The sequence below is a fragment of the Cynocephalus volans genome, chromosome 1 (assembly GCF_027409185.1).
Source record: "Cynocephalus volans isolate mCynVol1 chromosome 1, mCynVol1.pri, whole genome shotgun sequence".
NCBI classification, from domain to species: domain Eukaryota; kingdom Metazoa; phylum Chordata; class Mammalia; order Dermoptera; family Cynocephalidae; genus Cynocephalus; species Cynocephalus volans.
In genome coordinates, this window is record NC_084460.1 from 44,940,739 (window position 1) to 44,954,826 (window position 14,088).

The 14,088-nt window shown below is 52.6% G+C and overlaps 1 long non-coding RNA gene across 2 annotated transcripts in view; it reads left to right on the forward strand.

Annotated features, from left to right (window-relative positions):
• The window catches only part of LOC134388022 (uncharacterized), a 46,851-nt gene extending 39,117 nt beyond the window's left edge, over positions 1–7,734 (forward strand). For both annotated transcript variants that reach the window (XR_010024614.1, XR_010024613.1), the window contains exon 3: positions 7,288–7,734. This is a non-coding gene — a long non-coding RNA (uncharacterized LOC134388022). The remainder of the gene's footprint in view (positions 1–7,287) is intronic.
• Positions 7,735–14,088: the final 6,354 nt, after the last annotated feature.

Consider the following 14,088-nt stretch of genomic DNA (forward strand, 5'->3'; position numbering starts at 1 on the left):
GCAAGAAGGTTCCTGGAATGCCTGAGAATGAGTCTTAGAAACAGGGACTGTCGTCCCACTGGAAGTCTTCTCACTGTTTCCACAGCTCCAGGCTTCTTCGGGTCTCCCCACCCCCCAGGATGCCCCCTGGCCCAGCCTCACCATCCTACCTGGGCCATCGAAGTCACCTGCTCCCTGGGCTCCAGCTTCCACCTTGGGCCCACAGTTCATTTTCCTCACACAGCCCAAGGATCACACCAGAGCAAGTCAGACCTCATCCCTCCCCTGCTCAGAGCCCTCCAGGGCTCCCACCTTACTCAGAGGCCCTACTGGCGGGGGCTCGAGGTCCCGCATGATCGGACCTCCCTCCCCTTTCTAAGCTTGCCTCTCCCCTCACCCCCTTGGCTCCGGCTGTACTGGCCTCGCTTCCCCTGCTGTACCCTTCCTTTCACAGGGTCAGCAGGGCCCCTAGCAGCCCGCCCTGCCCGCCCTTGTGGAGAGGGGTTCCCTGTCTCCACCCTCCAAGCCCTTTATCACACATCTATGGGGCTGGTCACTGGGCAAGTGTCCCTTGGAGGGTCAGCCCCAGGAGTGCGGGCTGGGTGTGGGGGCAACTCTGTGCCCCAGTGCCTGGAACAAGGTTGGTGTGTGGTATACAGTAAGTGCTTAATTCATGCTTGGCAAATGAGTGAACATTAGCTTTTCAAAATCAGACCTTGGAACCTTTGCAAGGTTCTTAGAATTCTGGCTGTGGGGAATTTGAGACTGGGAAGCTCTGAGGCTCAGAGGGCTATGGGCCCACCTGCCCCACCTGTCCCACCCAGGCCGGCTCTGTGCATGTGTCTCCTCATGTCTCTTTTGTTCCTGTCTCCTTTTTTATCTCTCTCCTCCTCTCCTTGTCCCCTCCTCTCCCCTTCTCTTCTGTCTCTCTCTCCCTTTCCTCTTGGTTTCTTTCTCTCCCCTGTCTTTTTCTCTTTCTCTTCTTGGTACCTGTCTGTGTGTCTGTCTCTCTCATTTCTCTGTCTTCTATCTCTTCCCCTCTCTGTCATCCCCATGCCCCTGCCTCTGTGGGCACCCAGCCAGCTCATGCTGTAGAGCACCTTTCTGCCTTTCTAGTCACCATCTGCCCCACCGAGGGGCCCCATCCAACTGTGACAAAGTCCAGCATGTGGCTGGTCCTGCGCAGAGCAGGGAGGAAGGCAGGGAGGCGGGCGCTGGGTGTGGCGACTCTCCACAACCTCTCGCTCATGCTCATGGCATGACTTGTGAAGTTGATAACCTCTTTGCTCTCCAAGGCCTGGTTTCTCTTCAAAGAGAATAATGACTTCGGGGACTGACTTTATTTCTATTCCAAATATGTTTAGTATTTCATTGACTTGTGGTGAAGCTCAGAGAAGGTTATGGGTAGGGGAACCTCACCGACAAAACCTCCATGGCAGCAGAAGCGGTCCCTGCCGGGAGATAGCCACATGCGGGGCTGGGCTGGGCGAGTTCCCCAGCCTGGACACAGCTGCTGTCTGTCCTGGGCTTGGCACAGTAGGTTTCTCCTGCCCAGCCAGACCTCCTTTCAGAAACCTGAACTCAACAGGCTGCCTCCAGTCACAGGGCCTTTGCAGGGGCTATTCCTTCTGTCTTTGGCCTAAACTCCTACTTTACTTATTATTCTGATTTGGGCTCAAGCATTGCCTCATCCAGGAAGCCTTCTCTATGATCCCTCCCACTAGTCAGGTTACCCTGTTAACCACTTTCTATCACTTACCGCAGTTGTACTTTATTTATTTGCTGTCAGACCCCACAGGCCTCCCCACCCTGTCATCTGAGCTTAGGTCTCTCCAGGAGGGAAGTTGGTAGGCCCAGGCCCATGAGTCAGCAGAGTTCTGCTTCCCCTCTTGGCACTTTCTCTGGGGCAGTTGGGAGCTGGCTTCCTCCAAGGGGAACTAAATTTAGGGGTGCCTAGATGGTGGGGAGGGGGCAAGTCCTCTGCCCATCCCCCATCCCAGCTGTCCAGCGTCAGACAGGTTTTCTCCATCTCTGGTCCAACCCCTGCCTGAGCCACCATTCACATGCTCTCCTGTCCCACGCCAACCCGTCCCCTCCTGGAGAAGCCAGAGGGAGCTTTTCAAAACCCAGACCTGCTTTGCTCCACACCCTTCCCTGGCTCCCTATTGCTCGCAGGATGAAGCCCAGCCCCTTGGCCAGGCTGCAAGCCCTCTGTGGCCTGGCCTTGCCTCTTTCCCTTCATGTCCCAGCGACACCCAGCTCCTGTGGCTCTCTGCCTCCAGGTCTTTGCATTTGCTGCTCTCTGCTTTGAACACTGTTTCCCCAAATGGATGAAAGCCACACGGCTGGCTTCCTCACCTCCTTTGCCCAAATGTCACCTTCCCAGTGAGGCCTTCACTGACTGCCCTACTTAAAACTTTATCCTCCCCACCACCCCTTCTCCTTCTCTCCTTTTTTTTCCCCCTATAACCCCAATTTCTGGGAATAGAGCACACGGTTGACTGATTCATCTTGTTTCTTGTTTCTCATCTCTCTCCCCACCTAGAATGCCAGGTCCCCAAGGGCAGGTGCCTTTGTCAGTCTTGTTCCCTGCTGTGTCCCCAGCAAGGAGTGAGCCCAGGCCTGTTGACTTTGGGGTCAGATGAACCTGAATTCACATTCTGGCTCGGTCAGTCCTGGCTTTCTCTTCTTTGAGCCTCAGCTTTCTCATCTGAAAAATGGGGGAAAACAAAGGGTTGGGGTGAGGGCTGCATAAAACTTTGTGTGTAAAGTGTCTAGTGCCTACATATGTCCAGAGGGAGAAAGAAAGAGCCAAAGTGAAAACTCATCATTCATCTTTCTGCAGAAATGGGCGACTCCATTCTGGTTTATTCACCCATGGGGTATTCCATGACCACGAAAAGAGTAGTTCAGTTTTCCCAGGTGATGATTCTTTTTTTTGTTTGTTTTTAAGTATTTGCCATGCAAGTATACTTTTCTGCTAGAATTTATTTTTAATTGAAAAATTCAAAGGAATTTACAGTGTATATGAATTATGTTTTATTTGTATTATTTGTATGTTTTAAAAAGGAGGCGGAATAAACATTTGTATGTTTTACATATTTTTAAATTGAGATAAAATTCATATAACCTTAAAGTAACCATTTTAATTGACCCTTAATTAATTTACCATTTTACAGTGTACAATTCAGCGGTGTTTGGTCCCCTCACTGTTGTGTAGCCACCACTTCCATCTAGTTCCAAAACATTTTCAATACCCCAGAGGAGACCTCATACCAACTAAACAGTCACTCCTTGTTGCCTCCCCAGCCCCTGGCAACCACTAATCTGCTTTCCGTCTCTCTGGGTTTATCTACAATGGATACTTCAGGTAAATGGGATCATATAATATATGACCTTTGGTGTCTGGCTTCTTTCAATTAATGTAAAATTTTCAAGGTTCTTCCAAATTGTAGCATGTATCAGTATTTCATTCCCTTTTATGACTAAATAATGTTCTATTGTACAGATAGACCACATTTTGTTTAACCTTTCCCCATTGATGAACATCTCGGTTGTTTTCATCTTTTGGCTACTGTGAATAGTGCTGCTACAAACACTTGCATACAAGTACTTGTTTTGTGTGGGTGTTCTCCGGTGAGAAACATGAGATGCAGAAAAGGGTACACAATGTGATCCTGACTTGTAAAAGAAATGACAATAAAGAAATCCCTAGTCTGGGCAGACATGGTCTGTATAAGATTTTTACTCTTACAGAAAAACATGTGAGAACCCATTCTCAATTGTCAACATGGGGAAAAAGGAGGCTTTTGCAGAAAAGGAAAAGTGAAAAAAAGGCCATATGCCAAACCAAAACAGTACGCACGAAATTCCATTTAGGCACATGTGACGAATTACAGGTTGAGTAATTGTGTGTGTAGATGTGGAAAATAAATAAATGAATAAAAAATAACCCCCCAAAACTAAGTTTGGAAGAGACAAAGGAACTCCCAGGGGTGAATGTTCTTCAAAGGGTGCCCCCCACTCCCCCCCACTCCCCTCACTCCCCCCCCACTTCCCCCCCACTCTCCTCCCCCATCATTTGCGAGATCCCGTTGGAGCCACATTTCCTTAGCGTTGCTGAGTCTCTGGCTTGGACCTGCAGTCAGGAGACAGATCCTTCCTTGCGGGGTGCAGTGGTCCCACTACCCCCTTTATGATCCCCACCCCCCGCCCCCTGCAAGGATCTCCCCCCAACCACGTGGCTCTCATTTTCTGTAGGGAGGTGCCGAGGCAAAGGGAAGGGTAGGGAAGGCTGAAGGAACCAGGAGGAGAGAGGAGTGAGTGAGTGTGGCCAGAGGCTGGGGGATGGACACTATGACCTCCACTGTCCTCAGAGCCCTTGCCTGACACCTGAATTGTCTGGTCCTCCCTGACTGCTGAGCTGCCTTTCTCTCTGCTGTCTTGTTCTTTATGAAATATTTCAACCATGCAGAGCATCATGGGAGAGGGTGTCATGAGCCCCCAGCTCTCCATTGCCTGGCTTTGTCAATCTAACATTTTGCCAGTAAGGATCTGGCAGGAAACAGACCCCTCTCAAATGGGGTGCCTTAAGAGAGTTTAATAAGAAGACTCTTTTCAAAGGCAGGAGCAGGGTTAAGGGAACGAGGAATGATGTAGAGTGGGGCTGGCATCAGTGGGGAGCTGACATGTGTAGGGGTGGGGTGCTTAGACAAGCCACCAGGTGGGAGCTCCAGCCGAGGGACCCAGCAGGGAGGGAGCTGTTCTCAGAGAAAGCAGGCTTGGTGGCATCCTCTGCACAGGTCAGACTCCTGGGCACAGAGCTGGTGAGGAGGGTGGAGATCTGGAGGGAACTGGTCAGGGGCTATCTAGCATCCAGTTGCTTTCCAAGTGGCTGGACCAATCCACAGCCTGCTGCAGCGGCTGAAAGCAGCCACCACGGCCTGTTTTCAACTCTAGCCCCTTGGAGTGGAATGACATCTCAGGGTTACCTTAGTTCCCTTTTCCCAGCTGTTATTTGCCTGTTCATAACATTTGCCATTTTCAAGCTTTGGTTTTTAAGCTCCTGTAGATCAAGCGTTTGCTGTCCATTAAGTGTTTAACACCCCTGATGGCCTGAGTCCTCTTGCAGCCTGTGAAGAAGGAGCTGTTGCTATATAAAACATTTTATAGTTCAGGAAAAGAAAGTTCAGAGAGGAGCAGGTCTTTGTGCGAGGCATGGGGCAGAGCTGGACTTGAACCCGGGACTGAATCCTTAGCCATACCACCCTTGCCCCATGGTTCAGGTTTCCTCCGTCTCTACTCCCCTAGAAGCTCCCCGATGCCTGGCTCCTGCTGAGGGTCCAGGGTACTCAGGCCTCCCCCTGGGGAAGGCTCCTGATTCAGCCTGACCTGAGCTCTGCCACTTCCACCTGCATGAACTTGAGTGAGGATTTGACTCCCCAGGCCTCAGTATCTCCATTTGGAAAGTGGATACAGCAGGAGCCCCTCTGCACGGTCAGTTTGTAAAGGTGTGATAAGACGACCTGCAAGAAGCCACGAAGTGCAAGCCTAGGAGCTGGTACATAGGAGGCCCTGCTTGGTTTTTGATTTCTTCTGAGATGCCTCCTGGGGGCCGGATCCCCAGCTGGAGGAAGGATAAGGCCCGGGGGGCTTGGTCTCGGGACAATGCAGAGCATTGAGTTCATGCCAGCCTGGTTTGGGGTTGGATAAATAGAGTAATCTGGGCAGGACTCAGACAAAGGCTTGGGGGCTAGTGGGGTGAGGGGCGTCAGGTTACCCCCCAAGGGCTGCAGCCGTGCAGTCGGCTGGTGGGGACATTTTCCTTTCCCCAAGATTATAATTAAATGAATGATCAGGGCCCCTCGCTGAGGCCTTGGCAGGCAGGTTTCTTACAGGAAGAACTGCAGGAGTAGGGGTGGGCAGGTCTGATGGGGTGTGTCATTGTGACCGTCATAATGATATCAGTGACACCAACAGCCAGCCTTCACAAGTGCTTCCCCAAGGCCAGGCCTCCAACGAACAAGTCTTGTCTTTTCTTGATTCTCCCCACATCCCTGGGAGACAGGCCCTGCATTACCCCTATTTCATAATGGGCAAACTGAGGCTTGGAGACACTTTACAGCCCCAGCTTGTTCCCTTCATTTCTTCAGCAGAGTGGGGTTGAGGAGGTGCAGGCTCTGGAATCACGCAGGCCTCTTTGTCTCTGTTTCTTCCTCTGGAAAATGGGATAGCTCCTGTGCAGACCTCATCGAGTTGTGAGAATCAAGTGAGTGCATGTGCAGTGGGGACTCAGCAAACATTCACTCCCCTCCTTCCTTTTCACCAGAATGAGTAAGAGCCAGGTGCTGCCACTAAAGAGTGCATACTGGTGTCACCCTGTCCCCACCCCCCACCTCTTCCTCAGGGAGGGCGAAGCCTTCAGGGGCCCTAGGTGTAGGTCAGGGGAGGCTTCAGGGGAGGCTGTATTTGGGGCGATCTCTGCCGGGTTAGATGGTGAGAGATTGGTCTGGGCAGAAGGAACAGCCAGGGCAAAGGCCTGGAGGCTGGAGAGCACTGTCGGGGTGGGGGGTGGGGGGTGGGGGAGGCAGAATTACACTACAGGTTTTGAGTTTCAGCTCCACCTCATCTTTGCTGTGTGACCACAGGCAGTCTACTGGACCACTCTGATCTTAGACTCTCACCTCTAGAATGTGTGTGTGAGAAGAAACCTTCTGTAGAAGGCTGTTGTGAAGAGAACAGTGCCTGGCACCTAATAATAATGCTTAATAGGTGTTATTTTTATTCATAACTTCTTCCTCTAGGAAGCCCACCCTGACCTTCTCTGACTCCTGAGGCCATCTGGGCTTCCCCATCACAGCACTTGACAAGTTTCTCACCCCCACCTGAACCCTCTGACTGGGACCCCCATGAGGGTTGCATCCCCAGAGCCCAGGAAGAGTCTGGCACAGAGCAGCCATGGGGTCCAGGTGTAAGTGTTATCACTGAGCACCTACTATGTGCCAAGCTCTTCACACACAAGTCCTTCGTTTAACGTCTCTCTTCACCTAGAATCTCAGCTTCGCCACAACCTGTGTGTAGTAGGTGCTCAAGAAATAAGTGGTGAAATTGTTGAGATGAACTATTACTCAGAGGAAAGAAGGCTTTCTGAGGATGGGGGCCTTAGCAGGTTGAGCTCATGGGACAATAATGATAATAAAAGAGTCAATAATAATAATTGTTATTATTTACTATGCTCCAGGCTCCATGCTGAATCTTTGCAGTTCATCTTCCCAGCAGGTTAGTACTATTATTGTTTCCCTTTCACAGATGGGAAAACCAAGGCACAGAGAGGTGAAATGTCTTCCCCCAAGTCACACAGCCAGTGAGTAGCAGAGACAAGATCAAACCGAAGCCTGTTTGACTGAGGAAACTGCCCTGAGACTGTAACAAGACACCTACCCCTCCCTAGAAGGAAAGCGCTGTTACTGTACCCATTTCGCAGATGAAAACTGAAGCTCTGAAAGGCGAAATGGCTCGCCCGTGTCTGGACACAGAGTCTGTGGCTGAGCAGGGGATGCCTGAGGTGGGGCCCCTGTCTCCCAGGCCAGCACACTGAAGAAGTGGCCAGAGGAGCCCCCCATTCCCAGCCGTCCCCTGCCTGTTGGTTTCTCTGGCCAATGCCCTGGCCTCTGTATACCCAGCCCAACAACACCCAAGATGCTGCCTTTTCCTCCTGCCTGGAGCAAAGTCTTGGCATCTTCACAGTAGGATTCTCTGTCTCTGCAGCTGGTTTCCATTCAAGCCCTTTGTACTCAAAATAAAAAAATGAAAAGAAAACTTGGCTCCACCCCTCCCCTTTGCATGCAGGGGAGGAAGGAAGATCCCAGTAGTTTCTTTTCCTTACTCTGGGGCCCAGAGATACCCCCAGCCTGCTTGAGGTCACACAGCGGGGTTCGAGCCAGGACCCTGGCCTTGGACTCACCATGCAGTGCTCTGCCCCCTCCTGCCCCTGCTCTTGCTGTTCCAGGCTCTGTCCTCTAGGCTTGTGGGGAGCAGAGGGATTGAGACTAATGTTCCCATAGCCTTACTGCATGCTGCGTCCTCTGCCATCTCCAAACTCACAGAATCCTCACTACAGCCCTGTAAGGTCCTGTCACCCCATTTAACAATCGAGAAAACAGGCTCAGAGAGGCAAAGTGCCCAAAGCTACACTTCTGGGAAGTGGCCCAGCTGGGATTCGAGCTCCTGTCCCCACTGCTGGGTTACTGCCACATCTGGCACCTTCTTTAGGGCCCTGTGGGGAGTCCTGAGTCCTGGGGGTGGCGGTAGATCCTAGAGGAAAGTGGGAGGCGGGGCAGGACCAGGACCCTGGAGCTGAGCCAGGAGGGAACAATGGGTCCTCAGAGATGGTGGTGGCCCGGGTGGAGTGCCAGTTGAGCCAGGGGCCACAGGGTGAGGCGAAGAGGCGGGGCCCAGGAGGCTCAGTGCTCCTCCTCCATCCTCCAGCTCCTGGGTCAGGACCTGGGGACGCTCCAGGCACGTCGGCTCCCAGACCTGGACAGACTCAGAACTCCAGCAGGAGGCAGGGCCAGCCCAGTGTATAACAATAACCATAAAGGCTAATAATCATACTTCACGCTTATCGAGCACTGACTGAAGGCCAGGCACCATGCCAACAGCCTTCCCTGGGTCTTCACAGCCAGCCTAGGAGGTGGGGCTAGGATGAGTGCCCTTGCACAGATGTGGGAACTCAGGCTCAGAGAGGCCCTAAGCACCTGCCACACAGGGACAAGGGACTTTGAGAAGTGAGACCCTCGGGTGGTGAGCTCCCTGTCCCTGGAGGCATACAAGCAGAGGGGGAGGGGACTCAGTAGGGTCTCAGTGGGGGGCATGGTAAGAGCTAGTGGTCACTGGGGGTGGTTGAGAAGGACCTGAGGGGGCCCTTCTGTTCCTTCAGAATCTGCTTCACTGAAGACAGGGCTGGGGAAGAAGCTGAGAGTTGCAGAGCAGATGAAGCCTCCTCTGGGTTGTTGTAAGGATTAAACGTGTTAATGTAGGCCCAGGGCTTGGAGAAGCACCTGGTATGGAGCAGGACCTCAGTGAACACGTGTGCCCTTCATGGAGCATCTACCATCTGCAGAAGCAGTAACTCAGGCTCACAGGGTCTGCTACACACCCAGGCCCTGAGCCTGGCTGTCTTGGACCCCTTTTCAGCCTTCTTGTTCCTCCCCCTCTCTCTTTTCTCCCTTGCCCCAGGGTTCATTCCTGTTTTCCTCTTGCCCCTGTTAGGCCATCTTCTATGACTGGAACAGTAACGACAATTAAATCTCATAACAAGAAGGATCGGTTACCTGGGCTCTAAGTTGGCTTCCCTGAGCTTCTCTTTTCCTCGTGGGCCCCAGTGACTGCTGTGGTGCCAGACATCACATCTCACATGATCACATCCTAACCAGGGAGGGAAGTGGGTGGGCAGAAAAGGGAACTTTCTCCTTCAGGATCTTGCTCTTTCATCATGCAGGAAAAATATTTCTTGGATATCCCAGCAGACTTCCTCTAGTGTCCCATGAGATGATGGAGTCACATGACCACCTTTAAACCAGAAATAAATTCTCATCGCTGATTTATATCAATCAGCATTCAGCTTCTGTGTTGGTCCCAAAGGAATGCGGGCTCCAAAGGTGGGAGCACCGTAGGATCAGCCACCAGGTCGAGTCTCACTGACATCCCATCCCTGGTTTGCACGGGTGGCCCCAGATTTGCTGCGTCTTCTCTGGTTTGTCCTCTTGGCAGTGTTTGGCCCCCTGGGAGACTCCTCCCTCCTCAAGCACCTGCTCCCCAGCCTCCTGATGGTGGCCCTGTGGTTTTCAACCAACCTCCTGGCCCATTCCTCCTCGGGTCTCTCCAATGTTCCCCTCTCCTGCCTTCTGGCCCCGTGTCTAGTGAGCTTAGTCATTTAGGGTCCCTTGTGCCTTATAAGCGCTCCCAGTTTCCCAGCCTCTTCCTCCAAGACTTGCTCCTCCCAGGTCTCTGTCTTGCTCAGTTGTTCAAATCAGAGATGTGGGTGTCACGCCCCCTGCTTCCCCCCACTATGTCTTCCCTGGCTCAGAAGATGGCAGTGCCACCCACCTGGGGGATCAGGTCTCAGATGCTGGAACTGTGCTCAACTCCTTCTCTAAACCCCTACATCTAGTCCCTCAGCAAATCCCATAGGCTCTGCCTTCCTCCTGTATCCAGAACCTGACACGTCTCCTGCCTCTGCTGCGGTCACCTGGTCCGGCCAATTCTGGCTCACTCGTCTAGGCAGAATCCTCCTTTCCTGTCTCCCTCCTTCCTCATTGCCAGCCACAGTCCTTCTCCACACTCGGCCAGAGGGATCTGTTAGAACCTAGGTCGGTTTGCACCACTACCCTGCTCAGAGCCTTGCCATGGCTCCCATCTCCCTCAGAGAAAAAGCCACTCCAGCCCCAAAGCCCTGCAGGACGGGCCCTGCACACCCCTGCCTCTCCTCCCCTCTCCCCTCTGGCCATGTTGACTTCCTCACTCCCCCTTAAATAATGCATCAAACTTCCCTCCCAGCCCCTTGGCCCCTGCCCTTGTTGTTCCCTCTGCCTGGAACACTGTTCTTCTAGATCTTTCCATGACTTGCCCCTCCCTTCACTTAAGCCTGTGCTCCTCAGAGAGGCCCCCAGACCACCCACTAAAGGAGCTCCTCCATCATTCCCTATCCCCGATCCTGATGTATTTTTCTGCTGAGCACTAGTCAACCTATGTATATATATGTATATATACTTGTCCAGTCATTCAGTGTCTCATACCCATGCTGTCCCCACCCTGAAGGTGAGCTCCAGCAAATGGGGACCGTGTCTTATTCAGCACGGGTCGGGCACATGGGAGGTGCACAAAACACCGTGGTTGGCATGGTCTCTGGCTTCTCTCACAGATGCAGCCCGTGGAGATGTTGTCTGGGTCCCCAGGTAACCCCTGGCTGGAGCTGCTGGCTCTCCCCTCCCAGGGCTGCTACCTGGACCATGGTGGGGTGTCCCAGGCAGTGGGCAGAGGAGCTCTGAGCCTTTGTGCTGCATCAGGGAAACTTCAGAAATCTGGAAGGGGACACCTGGGAGGAATAGAATTTAAGAATGTTCACTCCATCATCAACATTCCCTTCGGAAACATCTTGTCTGGTGGCTTTTGTTTTTTTCTTTTTTTCCCCTGAGCTCTGATACCCATTGTTCAAACAGAAAATCCTGGTGCGGTGGCCTACATTACACGAGTACAAGGCCCAAGCTGCACTGTAAGGTGGAAATTGACCATGGCCAAGTTCCCCTTGGGGATTCCACAGGAAGGACCCAGCCCTTCCCAACCGAGGCGGATGTACAGTGTCTCCATAAATTCAACCCATCTGATCCCGCAGCTTCACAGCAGATCACAGTTGCTTCAGCTGGGTCCCATCAGGGGCCACATTGTGGGAACAGGGCTGCGTTTAGTGTTGAAGTCATACCCAGTGGTCCCAGACTTGCAGGGGAACCACTAATCTACATCTCCCCTCCCGATGTAGCCACCAGGCACTGGTTCTTCTCTTTCTAAGACTGCATTTTTATTTTTTGCTGAGCATGGGTGGTTGAATTCCTGTCAGTTAAAGTGCCTGAGCTGAGATGGGGCCCCCCAGCCTCGACCTCTTCTCCAGGGTGACCTCACAGCCTGTCCTTAGAATACCAGGCTCAGGGGAACCCAGTTCGAAAGCCCGTGGTTAAGGTGCATCCCTTTAGTCTCCATCCATGAAAGTGAGGCCTTGAGAGGTGAGGAGGTGGTGCTTTGGGGACCAGGCGTAGGGAGGCTGAGGCAGCCACTCCAGAGGAGGCGGTCTGAGCAGGGCAGGGATGGGCAGGACCCCAGGCTCAGGTGGGATGTAGGAGAGGGTGTCTGGGGGCGTGACTTGCCCTTCCCTTCATTCATTTTTCATTCATCATTCATTCATTCAGGAAACATTAATGAAGCATCTACTCTGAGTCAGGGGCTGGGGACACAGTGATCCCTGCCCATAAGAAGCTCACAGCCCCAGTGCAGGAGACAAACAGTAACCCAATTACCCTCAGAAATGTCAATCTGTCTCTTTTTTTTTTTTTTGGTGGCTGGACCACATGGGGATCCAAACCCTTGACCTTGGTGTTACCAACACCACACTCTAACCAACTGAGCTAACCAGCCAGCCCAGAAATGTCAATTTGTGACTGTGACAAGTACAAGGTAATTTGAGGGCCTGTAATCGGGGGAGGAGGTTGACGTGGTTAGGGTGGTCAGGAAGGCTTCTGGATGAACCTGAACTGAGAACAAAAGGGTGAGCAGAAGTCAAATAGATGAGAAAGAGAGGTAATAATGTTCCAGCAAGTGAGCACAGCATGTGCAAAGGTCATGTGGTGAAATGGAGCAGAGTGTGTAGGACAGTCTAAAAGGCCACGTGGCTAGAGCTTCTGGGTGAGGAGTGAGCGGGGACTGAGGAAGGTGAGAGATAGGATGGACGGGCTACCCAGGGAGAGCAGCCTGGTCTCTATGCTGAGCACGGGGGAGTCTTAGGGGGGGTCTGAGCAGGGAGATGGGCTGCAAGGCCCCTCTACCCTCTTTTGCCTTCCCAGCCTGAGTATACCAATCGTTTTCCTAGATTTCGAGTGCTGACCCCCTGTCACACCCTGGCTCAGCATCTTTCATGAATGATCTCATTGAACTTTCACCACAGACCAACCCTTGGAGGTGCCAGGTGTTGAGCCCACTTGTCAGATGAGGAAACTGAGTCTCTGAGATCTTCCCATGGCCCCTCCCACTTCCTCCTGCCCAGAAAAAAGAGGAACGGGAAACTGACACCCCATGGTCAGCTGGAAAGAGCCTCGGCTGGGAATGGGGGGGTGAGGCCTGGGATGGGCAGGGGCCCTGCTTCCGTTTAACCACAGCCCTGTGACATGCCCCAAAAGGGAAGCAGAGGCCTCCTGTCCTCATCCCCCGTACCCTAGGGAGGGAATTGGGGATGTCCGGGGTGGGGGGCAGGAGCCTGGAGAGGCCTCACCCTCTCACCCCAGACTGCGAGACTGGGTTCTTGGAGAACTTTGGGGTCAGCTGAACCCAGCTGGGTGATCTCTATCAAGTCCCATGAAGACCTCAACTTCCTCCTCTGTAAATAAAGGATCAGAATCTTTCCTCTGGAGTATTCTCAGGACTAGCACACAGTAGGTCCTCATGAAATGGCTTGCTGGCAGTTGGTTGAATAATCTAAAGGTGTTTTTCTTCCTGAGAGGAGGAGCCAGTTACATAAAGAACCCATGTACTGACATTCAACAAATATTTATTGAGCACCTGCTAGGTTTCAGGCATTGCCCTGGGTGCTTATGGAGACAGCAATGAACAAACCAGACAAAAGTGCCTGTAGATGCCCTACTGCCTTACCTGGACTGTGGCAGACATCACTAATCAATCATCTTTCCCTCTGAAATCACAATTCTCCCCAGAGCTGTGTGCTGGTTGGGAACTGGCACATGAGGGGGAACACCCTGTCATCCCCAGGGAGGGACAGCAAATGGGGACTTGGAAGGTCCCAGTGAGAACCTTCTAGGTGATTTAAGCTGTTCCTCTCAGTCTCTTGCAAGAAACATTTATTGAGCATCTACTCTGTGCCAGGTTCTGGGTACACAGCAATGACCAGGGTGAATACAGCCTTTGCCCTGTGGAGCTGACTGAGATGCCACATGGGACAGTATGGGGAAGGCTGTTAAAGGTGGAGGGAACAGCAAGGGCAAAGGCCCAGAGGGAGGATGAGGCTGATATGTTTCAGGAACATAAAGATGCTGGTGTTCCCAGGGAGGAGTGAGTGCTGGGGAGACAAGCAGGAGGTGGAGGTGGGGTCAGAGGCCAGGCTTGGGCATCTGGATCTGGTCCTCAGTGTGATGTGTGGTCACTGGAGTGTTGAAGCAGGGCAGCACCTTGGGTGGGGTTACATTTTTGATCCCTCCAGCTGTGTGGAGGGGACAGAGGTGAAGCAGGGAGACCAGGTTGGAGATGACTGCAGATGTCCAGGCCTGGCAAGTGATGACAGTGGCTTGGACTGGAGTGACAGCAGTGAATACAGGGATGGGCAGTCAGGGC